Raw genomic sequence first — 19,035 nt, 5'->3', positions numbered from 1 at the left:
AATATTGGTGAGATTTATGACTATCTTTTTATTGACATGATGTCATCGAATCAAAACATGTGTGAGACTAATTCATTGCTAAAGAAATATATTTTATATAATTTATTAAAACAATAAATAAATATTTTGATACATATCTTTATTTTATTTTATTTTATTATAGAAAATTTGATCTCAATCCCATTTTAATACCTACAACTTAAACTATATATTAATAATTTAAGTGAATAAATCATAGGGACAAATATTAAGCCATTAATACTCTTTATTAGCATCATAACCCTTCAAAAGGGGCGGTTTATTATTATGGGGCGAATTAAATATGGTCATATAATTCTATCGCTGCTTTGTATTTCTAGATGCCTCTTCCAATTGGAGGTCGACTCAGCATAATATGCCAGGCGTGAGATTATTTTGTGAAGTCGATTCCATGTAATACTGCAATTTCAGTTATTGCTTCAGGGGAATAGTGGACTTTATACCTGGTGCTTAGAAAATCTGGTGCAAATCGTGGAGGGAATAGTAATCAAAGTCACTTAATTTACAGCCGTGTATATTTGGAAGTGCATGGAAACTATACCATTGACAGGAACTGGTTGACCTGGGCAGCAGTTCTATTTCCTTTCCGAGCCTCTGTGTGGTTGTAAATTCTTCTACAAGAGAAGTGGCTAATACTTTGCATTGGAGGTTAGAATTCTCATGTTCCTTTCATCTATATATGCAGACTTTGTTTCTATATGCATTGTAAATCTGAACGTAGTCAAAAGAAATATCTTCTCTCACATTAAACCTGCAAGTATGAAACATTGATCTCTGCAACAAGAACCCTCACACTCCCAAAAGTACGATAATTGTTTGACCAAATGTGATAAGCGGAAATAGCATAAATTTGAAAAAAACAAGTGAGGGATTTTACATACACATGCATTTGTGCAAAATAAAGAGACAAGACACATTACATAACTGGATCTACTTCATTAATACATTCCTATTAAGAGAAGTCATATATTATTTTGAAACTTTTATTACAAAGAGTGCAACGGTTTTACAATTACTGTGATGACAACTAATCGGGATTAGCAATGGGTAAACAAATGTGACCCCGAAGATACCTATAATATCCCCCAAAACATCCTAGGTGCCATGGAGACATCTAGATCACCAATAGGTCTTTGCTAGACTAACCTACAAACTCAACACAAATCAGTCCCTCAACCCAAGGAATCTAGGGGACTTGTCCCTTGCCTGTTTGTTGGTGTCCTCATTCGGGGGACTTTCCAAGGATGTGGCGATACCTTACAAACATCCATGTGTTGTCTCCTAACCCTTGTTGCACATAGGGAATGCCTGTGAAAAGAAAGGAATGCTTAGGAACAAAGAAGAGTTCTAGCTGGGAATTCATTAGGTCGTAGGAGTGGTTTGGGTAAAATAGGACAGCCACATAACCTGTTATAATGTCCTTCCGTTCCCTTGAGACATTATACAAAGTGTCCATTTAAAACCTCTAGATATCCTTTGCAATTTGTTGATAGCTCTAACCTTGATATGACTATTTTAACTAAGATTGATAGGGTTGATTGTCAAATTGGCTTCTCAAGAAAATTGCAATACAACATACACAAATTACATAGTTCTATCTCTTCTTTAATGCTTTTAGGAGTATTCATCTTCAAACCATTTCTATAAATTAAGTTTTCTGTGTTTTGAAATATAATTTAAAAATTGTTTCCAATAGATGAAAGAGGAAATGCAGAACTGTTGACAAAGAATATAGCCTTAGCTAGCCAAGAAATATTTTGTGATTGATCATGAAACTGGTGATTTAAAGCTAAGAGGAGGAGATACCTCCTACCAATGATTCTCATGGAAAGTCACACAGAACAGGGGCTTACTTGTTATATTTAGGTCGGTGTGGATGTCCAACAGTCAAAAGGATTTCCCTAACAATATCAAATTACCCCTCAGCTATCACTGAATGATCAAATGGAAACTATCCCTATCAAGGCCAAGCTACCCCTTCTTACTATTAAGATCCATACCCCAGTTCAGAATATGGAGTGCCGTGATATTGAAGGTCACAGTAGAAAGATTTTAACTTCACAAAATGTTGGTTGACTTGACTCTCATCTTGTTCGTTCAGCTACCTTTTGAGCAGCTTTTCTGCTTTTGCTTATGAACCAAACAAGACCCAAATTGGAACATTTCCCTTAACCCTAGATCTCAAGTTGGTACTAAAGTTTCATGAATCCCCAAAATAGGTTCTAGAGGGAGATGTGCTATCTCAATTCACACTTTCGAGCCCATAAAAAGGGATGCTGTTCTATCGACTTCCCTCTCTTTTGATGCACTTTGTAAAGTCTCATCTTGTTGGAATTAACCCGTAAAAGACAATATGAAGACATGTATTTGAATAATACCATTGCTCGCTCTGCCACCAAAGTTAAGAAGTCTGATTTTAAGATGGATTACAATTGGTCTACATTCCCAAATTTTCCTATTCCTGTGACAAAGTATGGAGCTGTTTGGACCATAGATGCAGATATCTTTCTTGGAAATATATTGGCAAATCAAAAGAGAAATATTATCTCGATTTCTCAGGATAATATTGAGAAAATATTTGGAATACAAAAAACATAGAAATTCAAAAAAAGGTTTTTAATTTTTAAAGTCATCCTAATTACATAGAGAGTAAGAGAGAGAAAGTAAAAGAGAGGTACACCATAAATTCTGAAATATGGCTTTTTCTCATTAATTTTGAATTTGAAATCATTTTTTATAGTGCACACTACATAATTATTACATATTTTAACTTAAAAGTTTGAACCCTCAAAATCTATCACAAAATACAGTGAAACTCACTTTTTCTTAGCCTCGTCGGAAGTTTAGACTGCTTTGGTCAATTTTTACAAACTCGGTGGAATTATTTCATGGTTTGACCAACATAGAAGTGCATGCGGCTTGTGAGGTGTCAGTACCAAAATTTGTACCCAATGAAACTTTGTTCTTCATGTCATCCTTGTCACATTTCCAATGTTAGGTAAGTTCTCCTTTCTATCAAATCTTAAAGGTTGTCAGGTCTTGGTCTAATTTGTTTGCTGATGCTAATTGCACATTGCTCAATGGATGGGAGATGATCAAATTCTTAACAATCAGATGGTATCAGAAGATAATGAAAAAGAATATATCTGGACATGATGGGGGCACTGGAGCAAGTTCAAGAAGTCCTATAAAACATGTTGGTGGTCCTTGGGAGTTTGGTCTTTCGAAAACCCGTCAAGCACTTATTGAGAATGGCTACATGAGAGATACAGTTCTTAGGGTTGATGGTGGGTTCAAGAGCGGAGTTGATGTCACGTTGGTAACTGCAATGGGTGCAATTGAGTATGGGTTTGGCTCAGTAGCTATGACAGCTTCTGGATGTGTAACGACTAGAATCTACTACACAAACAATTGTCTTGTTGGTGTTGCAAGCTAGAGGGATGAATTGTGTGCACTGTTTCTTGTGGTCCTAGGAGACCTGGTAATTTTTTTCCTTTATGTTTCAGAAGAGGCTAGAAGCATTCTGGCACAACTAGGATACAAAAAGTTGGATGATATTATTGGAAGAACGAATTTACTAAGGCGGAGACACATATCTCTCATGAAGACCCAACAACTAGATCTGAGTTTACACCCTTGCTAGTGTTGAACTACCAAAATGAAGTAGCGTGAAGCATAGAGATAGGTTTTGTAGGAAAACTGGGCATAACTGTTAATAGTACAGGACAATCATTTGGATGATTTTTGGCACCTTGCATGAACATTTGACTCATGGGATAAGCCAATGATTGTGTTGGCAAGGGCATGGCTGGTGAAGAAATTGTTATAGCTCCAAGGGAAGACGTAGGTTTTATACCAGAAAATCAACTATAGCTGGAAATATTTGCCTATATGGTACAAAGAGAGAAGACTGGTGAACATTTTGCTGTTAGCGATCCTCTTGCTGAAACTCTTCTTCAAGGGATTGGTTATCATTACTAAAACTACATGCCTAATGTTTGTGTGATTGTCCTTGCGTAGGTCACAATTTTGCTGGAGGTGTGATTGGTGGTCTAGCTTATCTTCTTGATGAAGATAATACACTCATATTAAAGGTAAACAAGGAGATAGTGAAAATCAATAGAGCACTAGCAACGATTGGTCACTTAAAACTAAATAATTGGTACAGGCTCATATTATATTATCCTAAGTTGCAGGGTTCGCCCCACTAGACCCCTGGTACTGGTCCGGGGTCCTGGTCTGGTCCGCCTGTGGTCCGGACAGGGTCCGTGATTCACAGGCCTGGTTCAGACCAGGTCAAACTCAGGGGTCTGACGGCCCAAAAATGGTATTTTTTTTGCAATTTTTTTTTTTTGAAATCCACCACATAAAAAATTAAAATATAACCTTAAAAGTGAGTTTTAAAACATTAACTCAGCTCATTTTGTTAATATGATAGCGTTGGTCGGTATCCTTCAGGGCCGACATAGACAACTAAATTGTCTAATTGGCCTATCGGCCTTAGACAATTTAGTTATACCGATTTGCTTCTATTTATTAATGTGCCGATTATGTGTAACATATAAATCCTGCCACCCTTGAATAAGACGGGTTTATTGTGATGTAATTAATCTATAACAAAAGGTCGTGTTGATTAAATAAGAATCCGACTTTTGATATAAGTCGTGTTGGTTGATCAAGTCGTGGTGGGTATATAGATCTATTTGTTCAATCATCTTCAGCAATCGAATCATCATCACAAGCAGATCGAACATATATTATCCTTCAGCAGTGCGATAATCAGAAGTTCGTGTTCTTCCACAAGCAAATATACTTCATTCATTAGTGGTGTGCTCTCATCTTCTAGGCGAATCATCCATCTAGAAGTCAGATCGAATAAGGATTGATCATCATTAAGCAGTCCTCACTTCTACAGCAGATCGGATTGCTTACAGCAGTCAAGGGTTAATCAATTGCTTCAAAGAGTGAAGTGAATCATTGTAAAATTACTTGTCATACATGAAAATTGAAATAATAAAATATACTTCATTGTTGGGTTTTTCACCTTCAAGAGGAAGGTTTAACCAAGGTATACTCTGTGCAATTGTGTGAATTTTTTTGTCTATCTAATCTGATCGTTAAATTTAACATGGTATCAGAGCCACGGTAAAAAAAGATCGTGATCAGATTTCCCTACAACTGCGAAGTTTTCTCTCCTCTCTCACCTTCAAGAAGAAACTTCAAAGCCTCGAAAATGGTGAATGGTCTTGAAGTCGAGGATAGGCTTGAAGGTGCATCAAACTTCACCTCATGGAAGTTTAGAGTGCTTATTGCACTTGAAGAAAATGATATTCTTTAGTTTGTGGAGGAAAAGGATTTATCCGAGCCAAAAGATCAATAAGAGAAGCTTCAATTCAAGAAGAATGCGATAAAAGGGAAGAAGATATTAATTGACTCCGTGAGGGATCACTTAGTGCCTCTCATCTCCAAGATGACAACTATGAGAGACATGTTCAAGACCTTGGAAGGTCTATATGAGATTAACAACACAAGTAGGGCTCTTGCATTGAGGCAACAACTTCATCAAGTGAAAATGGCAAAAGGAGAATCAATTATGTCATTCTTCATGAAGATTTCAGAACTGAGGGATCAACTAAGCGCTATTGGTGACCAAGTGATTGATAAAGACCTTGTCATGTTGGCATTGAATGGCCTTCCACATTCATGGGAGCCATTTATTCAGAGTATAAGTGGGAGATCCAAATTGCCTAAGTTTGATCGTCTTCGAGCAGATTGCATTCAAGAAGAATCAAGATTGGCGGCTAGGGGTATTGTCAAAAGTTCTCAAAATGAATACCAAGAAAGGAAGAAATTGGAAGAAGAGCAACTTCAAAAGGAATAGAGATTAGAGACCAGATTCCGCACCTGATTCAAAGAAGAAGAAGAAAGATCTCTCTCGCATTTAGTGCTTTAGGTGTGACAAATTTGGTCACAATGCAAAGGATTGTTTGACGATGCCTAAGCATCAAGGGGCAAACATTAATGAAGTCTCAACTCAGAAGGAAGCTGAAGATAACTCCAATGGATTCCTCTTCATATCAGCATTATCAAGCAATGTTCCTACGGATAGTGATACTTGGCTAATTGATAGTGGAGCCTCTAGACACATCACCGGCTATCGGGAGAAATTTTCAGATTTGGTGGAGAAGGAGTCTAATCTCCAAGTGTTCATTGGAGATGATGCATGCTATTCAGTAAGAGGGTTTGGTGCTACATCAGTCAACCTAGAATTTGGAGTCTCTCTTCATCTAAGTGATGTTTTATTCGTGTCAGGAATCAAGAGAAATCTTGTGTCTATTTCAGCCTTGGAGGATAAAGGCTATCAAATTGCATTTTCAGAAGGGAGAGTTCTTGCATGGCCAAAGAACTCCAGCATCAAGATTGCTCGTGTGATCGGGAATCGTCACGAGAGTTTGTATAAGCTCTCCACTCATCTAGTTCAAGCTCTTCTTCACGACTCTTCCAATTCTAGCGAACTATGGCATAGAAGACTTGGACATCTTCATTTCAAGGCTCTTCCATTATTGGAGAAGATGGTGAAAGGTATTCCTAAACTTAGTCATGTTCATGATAATACATGTAAAGGTTGTGCTATGGGTAAAAACACTAAGAATCCATTTCATAGTAGTGAAAGTAGGTCTAAAGGAATTCTAGATCTTGTACATTCGGATTTATGTGGTCCGATGTCAATTCCATCCCTAAGTGGATTTTTGTATTATGTAACTTTCATAGATGACTACTCTAAGAAGACTTGGATTTATTTCTTAAGGTCTAAAGAGTTTGATGAAGTCCTAGGTAGATTTAAAGAGTTTAAGGCTCAAGTAGAAAATTTATCTGGAAAGAGAATTAAAGTTTTAAGGTTTATATTGGAGGTGAGTACACCTCTAGTAGCTTTCGTGATTTCTGTATTGAGGCAGGGATCAAGAGGGAGTTTTGTGTCCCTTACAACCCTCAGCAAAATGGGTTTGTGTTGTGACGTTTTCACACATCGCCCCATTGCAAATGGGGACCCCTGCTTTTTTGCTTTCTAGGGTTTGTTTTTAGGTTTTTTAGGGTTTTGTCAGTTAGCCTTTGCATTTTGAGTGTCGCCAAGGGGATCACCTGGATAGCAGGTTCTGCTTGAGTTAGGTCAAATTGGTGAGTGATAAAGTTTGAAAGTCCTGACCCTGAAATTCGGCTAAGTTTGGAATGCCTTGATCCTGAAATTTGACTAAGTCTGGAAACTGAAAAACCTCCAAAAATTAGATTTTGCAATATAGCTCCTGGAGGTCTGAAACCACTCTCAAACATCCTGAAAGTATATATGGAATATAACTTAAAGTATAAGTCACATATACTTAAATGTTATATTCCATAAAATTATCCTAACAGAGAGTTCAAAAAGTCAAATTTCGCTCCTGACCCTCAGAGAAGGCCCACAGCGAAAAATCTCTCCTGACCCTCAGAGAGGGCCCATAGCGATATTGTTGAAAATCCTCGTTTTACCTTGCAACAACAAAGTGAATTTGGTTGGAGTGGATTAAGGGAAGGCATTGCCAAATGATGAATGAAGTTTTAATGAAAAATGATGAAGAATCAAGCCTAAATTGCAAAAATCGCTACGGACCCTCAGAGAGGGCCCACAGCGAGAAACTTCAAAATCACACCTTTTCTCCAAAATTGGATTGAGCTAAGTTTGCAATTCAGTAAAAGGACCTAGTTGAAATGTCTTGAAGAAATTTTGGAGGTGGAAAAGTGCTAAATTTGAGCAAAAAGTGAAAAATCGCTCCTGACCCTCAGTGAAGGTCCAGGGCGAAATCCTTAGGAAGTTTCATTAAGCCTTGTTTTAAAAATTAATATTCTCCAAATTGCATTAGATCGCCAAAATTGCTAAATTTGAGGCATTTGAAAAAATTAAAATTAAATTGGCATTAAATAAAAGACATTTTGGCATTTAATAAATTAATTTTAAGCCTTAAAAAATCGAACTTCTATCTTGGAGGCATTTAAAATTAATTTTTATTAAATTAAAATTAAATGTAAAACGCTCAAGGCCTTATATTGATTTATTTTGCCAAGTCGGCCCCTTTTGTGGAATTTTATTTATTTTTTTAAACCTCTTTTTGCCAAGTCGGCCTAGAGGGAGCAAAGGGGTGAGCGCTCTATATATTGGAGGTGTTTTTTTTACAATTCAAATCATTCAATCATTGCTTCAAGTGCGAATTTGGAAGGCTAATTGAAGGTGCAAAATCTGGTTTGCTTGGAGCGAATTTATTTCAAGTGTTGGAGACTAGAAGGAAGTGGAGTTGATTCTTGTGAAGGCTAAAGGAGGCGCATTTTATCCAAGGGAGAGCTTTGATCTACATTTTGCTTAGCGAAATTCATCTATTTTTGCATCATTTCTTAGAGTTTAATACTCAAGAGGAGGTATGGGAAAATCATCTTGACACCATTGTTGAAGATTTGAATTTTGAACTTTTGTTTTGAAAATTCTAAGTTTGGCATAGTTAATTAGGAAATGATAACTCAAGATTTATCATGAAGTTTCCTAATTAAAATCTTAAATCTTCCTTTTAAGTCTAAATTCTACACTTCAAGATATATTACTAACTTTGAAATGTTGTGTAGGTATCAAGATGGCGACTCCCAAGCCCGGAGGATCTACAAGTTGGCAGGTTCTCATCCAAGAAGATCAAGCAAGGATAAGGGCGAACTCCTCCAGTCAAGCATCATCATGACTAACCTCTTCCAATCCAGCATTCCAAGGCGAGGTACATCATCATCCTGCACATCAAGGACAAAAGAAGTTAGAGCAAGGGTTCGTTGAAGAAGCAGATAGTTTCAGAAGAGTTAATTAAAGCTAGCTTCTCAGCAACATCAAATTGGCATCAACCAAGTGTCAAATGAGGTGGCATCCCAGTCATCACTTCTCCAGTCAGTGTGGTCCACCTCAGCATGTCCAGATTCAATGTACTCAACTCATGGAAGGTGGCACAAACTTCGATGTACCTACCCCAACTATCCATTGGTCGAATTTTCCATAGAAGACATGTGTCCTAAAGATGCAATTTTATCATTGGTCAAGCATTAAATGTTATGTAATGGTTGTAACAAACCCTAATTAGGGTTTTCATTGTTGAATCCTGGCCATTGATCTCAAATTGATCTTAGCCATCGAATTGTATTGTGGGCACTATATAAGCCCCGACTCTTCATTTTGTAAAGGGCAGTTGCAAGCAGTTAGAAGGTAGGGAGTGAATAGTTAGAATAGTGAATTAGTCAGTTGATAGAATAGCAATTAGAGTAGAGTAGAAAGAGAAGGCAAAGATTGTTGCCAAGGTGTTGTTGTAAAAGACTTGTAAAACTTCATTGAAGAAATGGTGAAATTCATGGGTCGATTCAACAATTTGCATGGTCTCTATACTTCTCATATTTGATTTCATGTTATTAGATGAGTGGAAGAAATGTGCTTGATTGATAGTGAAATTCGTATATCCATACTACTAGCAGTTTGTTGATTGCAGACTTGCCTTGTGTAGTCAACTGGAATCATTTAGCTTAAGCTTAACTTCAATTGTCGCTTCTTCATTGATATGCATCAGCCTGATGGTGTCTATGCCTGCAGTGATGATTTGAACATCATAAAGCTTTCCTTCGAAGATCGCACTAACCTTGTGGAGATGGTCTTGGGATGTCAAAACAAGACTTAGTTAGAATTTCATCAAAGATCATTCATTGCTCTTACATTCTTAGTATCAGAATTAGATCCTTTCCTCGCCCTTGTCCTTTTTCCTTTTTTCAAATCAAAGCTAGTAAAAGCCTATGTTCCAACAATATTCAAAGCAAATCAGACGTTCAGTCATCAAGTGTAAGTCCCCTTGTGATTCCAGCAAATCACATCATACCACAGAGAGCTTATCCACACGTAGAGATCCTACAACGAAGAACCTTGAAGTCATCCTGATTGATCCTTTTCGCGATATCTTCAGCATTCAGAGACTTTATTCAAGAGAGGATAAGGTACCTTTAGGTATTTTATTCTGTGTTCGCATGTGCATAAAAAACACGTCAATAGGTTGTAGAAAGAAAGAACAGATCAATTGTTGAAGCTGCAAAAACTATGATTCATGATCAAGACCTTCAGACTTTTCTATGGGCAGAAGCTTCTAGAACAACAGTGTACGTTCAGAACAGATGTCCTCATCGGATATTGCAGAATATGACTCCAGAAGAAGCCTTTTCAGGGTTTAAGCCTGATGTAAGCCACTTGAGGATCTTTGGTTGTCCAGTGTATGTTCACATACCCAAAGACAAAAGAACCAAGTTGGAACCCTCTGGCAAGAGAGGAATATTTGTGGGCTATAGTGAAACTTCTAAAGCCTACCAAATTTACATTCCTGGTCAGAAGAAAATAGATGTGAGCAGAGATGTCACATTTGATGAAGATGTTGGATTCAGATAATCTAAGGGGTCTTGCATGGAGATAGATGATGAAAATCACGAGACTCCTCAAGACATGGACATTGATCATACTCCCGAGATTCAAAGGGAGTCCACTGAACTTGTAGCAGATGACGATCCAATTGAACCTTTGGATCCTACTGATGGGCCTAGAGATATTATTGTGAACCGAAAAAGACCTCTTTGGGCAAGAAACACTATAGAGGTAGAACAGTTTGCAGCTCCTAGAGGCACATTCAGAGAAAGTAAAAGACCACAAAGATTCTCTAGCTATGTTGCATTGATGTGTAATCTCATTGAGACTGAACCTTCCACTGTTGTGGAAGCCTCAAAACAACAAGTATGGAAAGATGCAATGGATAAAGAGTATCAATCCATTATTAAGAATGATGTTTGGGATATTGTTCCTAGACCTGAGGGGAAGTCAGCTGTATCTTCCAAGTGGCTGTACAAGATTAAGCATGCAACTAATGGAAGCATTGAGAAATACAAGGCTAGATTTGTGGCTCATGGTTTCTCTCAGAAAGAGGGAATAGACTATGAAGAAACGTTTGCTCCTGTTGCTCGCTACACTTCCATTAGGACCATCATTGCCATTGCAACAGCTAAGGGGTGGAAGCTATATTAGATGGATGTAAAGACAACTTTTCTTAATGGTGTGATTGAGGAAGAAGTCTACATTGAGCAACTTGAGGGTTTCATGATTCATGGGAAAGAGTCTCATGTATGCAAATTGAAGAAAACTTTATATGGCCTTAAGTAGGTATGAAAGAATTGACAGATACTTAGTGGGCTTGGGTTTCTGCAAGAATGATGCCGATCCGAATCTTTACTTCAAAGTATTCAATGGTGAAATGTTGATCTTGGTACTATATGCTGATGACCTATTTGTTACCAGGGAAGATCATCTCATCCTTAGATGCAAGGAGTTGACTTCAGAATTTGAGATGAAGGACCTAGGATTCATGCATTTCTTTCTAGGTTTGGAAGTATGGCAAAGGCCTAATGAGGTTATCTTGAGTCAAGGAAAATACACCATTGACATCTTGAAGAGATTTGGAATGTTAGATTGCAAGTCTTTGTCCAGACTGATGGAAACTAACTTGAAGAAATTGAGGGAAGCTGCAGCTAGTTCAGATCTTGTGGATCTTACTGTGTACAGGCAATTGATTGGATCCTTGAGGTATCTAGTTAATACTAGATTGGATATTTGCTATGCAGTGAGTGCGGCTAGTCAGTTCATGTGTGAACTGAGACAGATACATCTAGTTGCAGCCAAGCATATCTTGAGATACTTGCATGGCTTAGTTGGATATGGTTGAAATATTCTTCCAGTGTGGACCTGAATTTAGAAGGCTATTTTGATTTTGATTGGGCAGAGAGTGTTACTGATAAGAAGAGCACCTCTGGTTGTTGCTTCAGTTTGGGATCTGCTATGATTTTCTGGTGTAGTAGGAAGCAGTCTTCAGTGGCACTGAGCATCGCAGAGGCAGAATACATTGCAGCATGTGTGGCAACTCGCAAAGCAGTGTGGCTTCAGAAACTCCTTACATGATTGTTTGGACAATCGTTGGAGCCTACTACCATTCATTGTGATAACCAAAGTTGTGTGAAGCTTTCGGTCAATCCAGTGTTCTATGACAGAACAAAGCATTTTGAAATCCAGTACCGCTACATCAGAGATATGGTACAGAGGAATGCTATTTAGTTGAGATACATCTATATTGAGGAGCAGACGGGTGACATTCTGACCAAGCCTCTTGCCAAAGTGAAGTTTGTGCATTTTCAAGACAAGCTTGGAGTTGTGGAGAATAAAGCCCTTGCTGAGAGGTAGTCTCAACATCAGTGATTTATTGAGATGTATTATAATGCATTCTTCTCTGTGAGAGAAGTTTGAGGTGCAAGCCCTTGTTAATGCATTCTTCTCTGTGAGAGAAGTTTGAGGTGCAAGCCCTTGTTAATGCATTCTTCTTTGTGAGAGAACTTTGAGGTGTAAGCCCTTGTTCCACCCTCTGCGAGTAGGTATGGTAGATCCACCCTCTGGGAGTAGCCATGGTGGATGTCATGTGAGAGACTCCATGACTCAACACTTGTGTTTATTCACCCTCTGGGAGTAACCATGGTGAATGTCATCACACTGAGTGACTCCGCGATGAAACACTTGTGTTCATTTGCATTTCCATACATGGGAGTAGCCATGATGGACCCACCCTCTGGGAGTAGCCATGGTGGATGTCACTATGTGACCTAGATATCGAGAAGGATTCCTCCCTAGCTAAGAGGGAGTGTTAATGTGATAGAGTTGGTCAGTATCCTTCAAGGCCGACATAGACAACTAAATTGTCTAATTGGCCTATCGGCCTTAGACAATTTAGTTATACTGATTTGCTTCTATTTATTAATGTGCTGATTATGTGTAACATATAAATCCCGCCACCCTTGAATAAGACAAGTTTATTATGATGTAATTAATCTATAACAAAAGGTCGTGTTGATTAAATAAGAAGCCGACTTTTGATATAAGTCGTGTTGGTTGATCAAGTCGTGGTGGGTATATAGATCTATTTGTTCAATCATCTTCAGCCATTGAATCATCATCACAAGCAGATCGAACATATATTATCCTTCAGCAGTGCGATAATCAGAAGTTCATGTTCTTCCACAAGCAGACAGACTTCATTCATTAGTGGTGTGCTCTCATCTTCTAAGGCGAATCATCCATCTAGAAGTCAGATCGAATAAGGATTGATCATCATTAAGCAGTCCTCACTTCTACAGAAGATCGGATTGCTTACAGCAGTCAAGGGTGAATCAATTGCTTCAAAGAGTGAAGTGAATCATTGTAAAATTACTTGTCATACTTGAAATAATAAAATATACTTCATTGCTGGGTTTTTCACCTTCAAGAGGAAGGTTTTCCCAGGGTATACTTTGTGCAATTGTGTGAATTTTTTTGTCTATCTAATCTGATCATTAAATTTAACACATTTCACACAAGCAAGGGGAAACGAAGATGTGGGATATAGAGCCAGAGTATACTGATTTGGATGCTTTCACTTCTCAGCTTGTTGCATTTGATGACTCGGATAGCGAGCAAACTTATAGTGCAAGTGCAAGTGCAAGAGTAAGTGACATTAGCTTTGGTTCATTTAATGTCAATGTCCACGATGATGAGGAGGAGGAGGAGGAGGAGAATGAGGATGATGAATTAGAGAATCCATTTGATGATTAAACTTTAAACTTTAAATTGTTGAAAGTTGAAACAATGATACTTGAACTTTTGTCATTTTGATATTAAACTTGATGTATATGATGCTGTTATGGTATGATCATGATGCTATGATTACAAGTTTATGTTGGTTTTGTTGTTTATATGATGCTATCTGATATTCTAATCTTAATTCATGCTTATAGGCTGCATACATATATGGCACACATTTTATGTAACTTAGCCACATTAGAATTTTTCCAATAGTGGCATTTGTTCCATGATATCAGGATTGACCTAGCTAGGTGGGGATAAAACTACACCAAGTCAAAATGATTGAAGTTTTAAGTGTTGAGTGCACTTTTTCAATGTTCTAACCACAAGAGAATGGTGCCTAAGATGGTTAGAGTCACTTAGAAAGTTAGCAATCCTTGACAACAGCAAAAGGTATTATTTTAAGTGCCAAAATTAGATGGCTTGGCCAGGGAAAACTGTGATCAGGATGGCAACAGAACCCTAACAATGTGATGTTGTAGGTAGTCACACTTTTACATTGGCTATGCTAGCTAAAAGATGCAGTTTAAGTGGTGACATTCTCTATATCTGCACTCAATGCAATGTCAGCTTAAAGCATAGAAAAGTCACACATTTTTGGTGTGGTAATTTCACCCCAAGTTGGTGACAAAACTGGCAATCTGTTCATAAAACCTCGCCTTGGTTTTAAACATAAATACAGTCACAACTTTCATTTGGCAACACTGCTTTCCAAGCCAAATCATTTGACAACATTATCAAAAAAGCTCAAGAGGCAGGTTAAGTTGACTAAGGATAAAATCAATGCCTGGTTTCCAGTTGTAAAGCAAAAACTTAGACCATTCATGGCACCCTTATCCCAGTCAATATATATGCTTAGAATGAAATCAGCTTTTAAAATGGATGAAAGTTTTATTTAAGCCTATTTTGAATGAATTATTGCCCATTTTAAAATGATAAGTTTAGGGCTGCTTTAAAGCATATTATTTTATTATTATTTGAGCCCTAAAAGCTGCCCCTTGAGGGCTATAAATATTTGTTTCAAACACATTATATGTAATGATTGTTAGATGCCAGACATACATTGTAGAGATTGTATTATCCCCTTTTGGGGATATATCTAATTTTGCCCGAAAATAACATTTCCAACAAATTCAATTTATTTACAAATAGTATTCTGTAATAAAATTACATGATTGCAATTTAATTCAGAGAATATCTTAATTAACTAATGAAAGCATTAATATCAAGGACCTATGATCTTATACAAATAATCTCTATTGAAATCAAGATAACCTAAATTTATTTGTATCCATTTCATAGCTTGTTTCCAATATTCAACCATATTATGAAATCTATGGGAAAACATGATAGGGCGCTGGGAGCCTGTCCTCCTCAATCAAGCCCAAGGGCATGGAATGAGCCTCCAAGTCGTTCAGCCCCTTGGCACTAGGTATTGGCACATCCATCTTGGGGTTGGCACACTTGATGAGGGAACCAGTACTGCTGCATTTCCCTATCATACGTTTCACATTGATTCCAGATATGATTGCTGATGGAAATTAGACAAATAATTACTAACCCTATGTTTCTTGTTAGGACGCTGGGAGACTATCTTCCTCAACCAAGACCAAGGGCATGGAATGAGCCTCAAAGTCATTTGGCCCCTTGGCCCATATGTATGGCAGGACCTTTAGTCCATCCAACTCAGGGTTGGCGTACTTGATGAGGGGAGACCAGTGCTGCTGCATCTTCCAAACAGATTAATAAATAAATAAATAATAAGTAGAATCATATTGCATACCAATCACTTTCCTAAATATTATATATTGCTGTTCTTTTTTTTGAATTACACTCAAATCGGACTTACCATTCAATTTCACTTGATTGATGGATTATTGTTGAATGATTGATTGATTAAATGAATTCCTTTGATTGTATGATTTGAGGAATTGGTGAGTGATGATTGAGTGATCGTTGATTAAATGTTTGTTGAGTAATGATGTAATGAATGCTGGTTTGATATATTGGTGAATGATGATCAAATGAATGCTGATTTGATAGAGTAATCTGCTGATTGATTGTTTGCTTGATTTGATAATTGATGATTGCTTTTGTGGATTCATGCGTGATGATTGATAAGTGATCCTTGAATGCTTGGAATGATTTCTCCTTTATAGTTTATTGGTGAAAGGGTCACCACTTTTCACAAGAATCGAGTCACTACCCTTCATTGCTGCCTTTTGAGAATAATAAATTACACTTTTCATAAGAATCGAGTCACTACCCTCCATTGCTGCCTTTTGAGAATAATAAATTATTTTCCAAATTGATCTCCCTTTTTCATAAGAATCGAGTCACTACCCTTCATTGCTACCTTTTGAGAATAATAAATTACACTTTTCATAAGAATCGAGTCACTACCCTCCATTGCTGCCTTTTGAGATTAATAAATTATTTTCCAAATTGATCTCTCTTGGATGTCTTCCTCAAATGAAACCTTCTTCCCTTTATATCTTCCAATGTGAGGGAGAGGTCACACCTCTTCATCATGTCTGCCCTTTGGCAAGAGTCACAACCTTTCACAATTACCACCCTTTGAAATAGTACAACCTTTCGTAATTTCTGCCCTATGAAAGAGTCACAACCTTTCACAATTAGCACCCTTTGAAAGAGTACAACCCTTCATAATTTCTGTCCTTTGAAAGAGTTACTTCCCTATTTACTTCCCATTCCTTTCTTCTTACATTAATCCTTCCTTGATTCGCATGCTCCATTCTTTCTTACTTCCTCGATATCCCCTTTTAAATGAAGTTCTCTTTTCCCTTTTATATCTCATGTTTGAGGGAATCACAACTTTTCATTTCATGCTTTTTGACCATTCATTAAACAATTAAATTTTAACTATATTATATTTAATTTTATTCTTTTACCTTTATAAAAAAAAAATATTTTTTATATTTTTTTATATTTTAATATTATTATTTATTATTAAACCCTATTTCAAAAAAGGGACATTACAGAGACCGTTATTTGAAAATTGAAGTCAAGTCTCATTGTGTTTGTGTGTAGCAAAGGTTGAAGATTATGAAACTTATGCTGTAGAAACCATTTAGTTATTATTGTTACTTCGTAATTGTAAAACTAATGTTTTTAGTCTCATAAGTTAAATTGAACTGATTAACTCTGTTAAGTTTTGCTTCAATGCTCGTTTTTCCTTAACGTAATGATTTTGCAACTTATCTTCTAAAATCGTATGCATCTTTTGAAATCATGTGATGTTTGTCCATTTCATTATTTGCTATTGATGTTAATATTGTTCAATGATTTAGCCAATAGTCGGTACCCATTTGTGCCGTGCAGTTAAAACTTTGTTTACTATCAAATATTGGTCTTTGTTTTAACTAGGAGGAGGATGTATTTGTTTGTCTCTGAAGTGCTTATCCTCCATAATCTGAAAATCTTGTTGCAAACTTGCAAGCCTTGATTGTTGTCAATTCAGAAAAACAGAGTTAATTAGACATTTAGGCCCCCATGGAATCTTGCAGAGTGTGCATATTTGTAAATTCCATAAATTTTAGGTTTAGATAGATCTTAAGGAGCTTCCCATTATAATTTGAAGAATGGCTTCATTGTACACACACTTCCCTTTTGTCTTTTCTTGAAAGAGAGAAATTAAAATGCTAATGTGAGGCAGAACAGTGAGCCACTTAAATTAATCTTTACAGGCTAGCCAGAATTCTAATCAGACTTTGCCACACTTATGCTAGGTAGGGTTTAGCTGGAGTTTGTCTACACTTGCCAAAAGTGGAAGTTGTCACAACTTAAGCCAGTTTTAAAAGTTTGAATGGAACTGCCTAATGGATGAGACCACATGAGTGTGCGTTCAACACTTTGAATAGGCTCTCCCACTTTTCTTTAGATCTTTGGTGGCAGATCATGTTGTCTTAGCCCTGTTGCTGCTAGGTGGAACTTCGGTAGGGCATTGCCAAGGTGGAACCTTGATAAGATTTAGGCCAGGAGAGAAATCCTTTACTTATGCTAATTTCATGCTGTTAAATGCGCTTGTATTCTGCTGATTTCCTCTTGTTTCTGCCAATTATTACCTAAAAAAGCATTAGTTGAAGCATAGACCATTACAAGATGACCTTGTAAACTGACTAGGGAAAATTACAAATGACCTCGATCAACATAAAACTGATGATCAATTTGATGACAAATGGAGGAAAGGTAAGTTTAGACATTGAGTTTCGTAGGGGTCCAACATAATTATCATAACCTTGTTTTACAATAGAAAAAGGATCACAATCTTATAGCAGATGATGATCATAACCTTATCACACAAGTCTCTATCCTTTTTTGAGCATAGGGATGCAATGCTGTTAAATGGTAGGTGTGCTCGATTAACCACAGGCAATGATTTGCCGTCTCAACCATAGACAATACTCGATTGTCTCCCCCGAGCACTTCTCTTCTAAGTTAATACTACAGCTATGCTCACGTGAATATTGTTCTTCTGATTGTATGTTCTTTGATCTGCAAAAGGCGCTATTGTTGTCTATAATCTCAAAGAGAGGAGATTCGATATCTAGCCCAATGACATCACAAGAGGACTCGGCTCCCTTCAATATGAGGCACCTCCTCATATGATGTAATGTGTACTTCCATTAAGGGGTGGCGGGCTTTTGCCAAAAGTCGGCCCCTTTGATAATCATACATATTAACAAATCGATAAGGCACATTTAAACATCAAACCCGATAATGCACATATGACCTAATAAAGATATTAATAGATTAATATAAGTTTATTGGCTCATCAAATGTGTAAGGCCGATAGGCCATTCACACATTTGATCTTGCTGAGTCGGCTTGTAGGAGTCCAACTGAAGCTATATCATCAACACTCCCTCTTAGCTAGGAAGGAATCCTTCTCAATCTCTACAAGTCACATCACCTCATTGTGATGACTAAGACAATGACTACACTCATGTGTATGAAAGAAGCTTATCACCTCATCGTGATAGCATATCACCTCATCGTGATGTTTCACCACAATGGCTACTCCCATATGTGGAAGGGAAAGATATCACCTCACCGTGATATCAACCATTATTGTGAGATTGTCACCTCACAATGATATGGTAAAATGCACAAGTGCTCATCATTGTGAGATCGTCACCTCACAATGAGATTTACCATGGCTCATCCCAGAGGGTGAACACACAAGTACAAGAAAATCATCACGGACTCTCTCACGTGATGTTGTCATGGCGTCA

The 19,035-nt window shown here is 37.3% G+C and overlaps 1 protein-coding gene and 1 pseudogene across 2 annotated transcripts in view; both read left to right on the top strand.

Moving 5' to 3' along the window:
- The first annotated feature begins 319 nt into the window (after positions 1 to 319).
- Positions 320 to 19,035, top strand: part of LOC131061835 (uncharacterized) — a 43,012-nt gene continuing 24,296 nt past the window's right edge. Inside the window, exon 1 of one of the 2 annotated variants that reach the window (XM_057995676.2) lies at positions 320 to 687. The gene's annotated coding sequence lies outside the window, so the exon portion shown is untranslated. The remainder of the gene's footprint in view (positions 688 to 19,035) is intronic. The other variant, XM_057995674.2, reaches the window with a different exon arrangement.
- Positions 3,170 to 5,920, top strand: LOC131875311 (ferredoxin-dependent glutamate synthase, chloroplastic-like; annotated as a pseudogene).

Source organism: Cryptomeria japonica, chromosome 4 (assembly GCF_030272615.1).
Source record: "Cryptomeria japonica chromosome 4, Sugi_1.0, whole genome shotgun sequence".
Taxonomy (NCBI): domain Eukaryota; kingdom Viridiplantae; phylum Streptophyta; class Pinopsida; order Cupressales; family Cupressaceae; genus Cryptomeria; species Cryptomeria japonica.
This window is presented reverse-complemented; position numbering and strand designations above follow the sequence as displayed.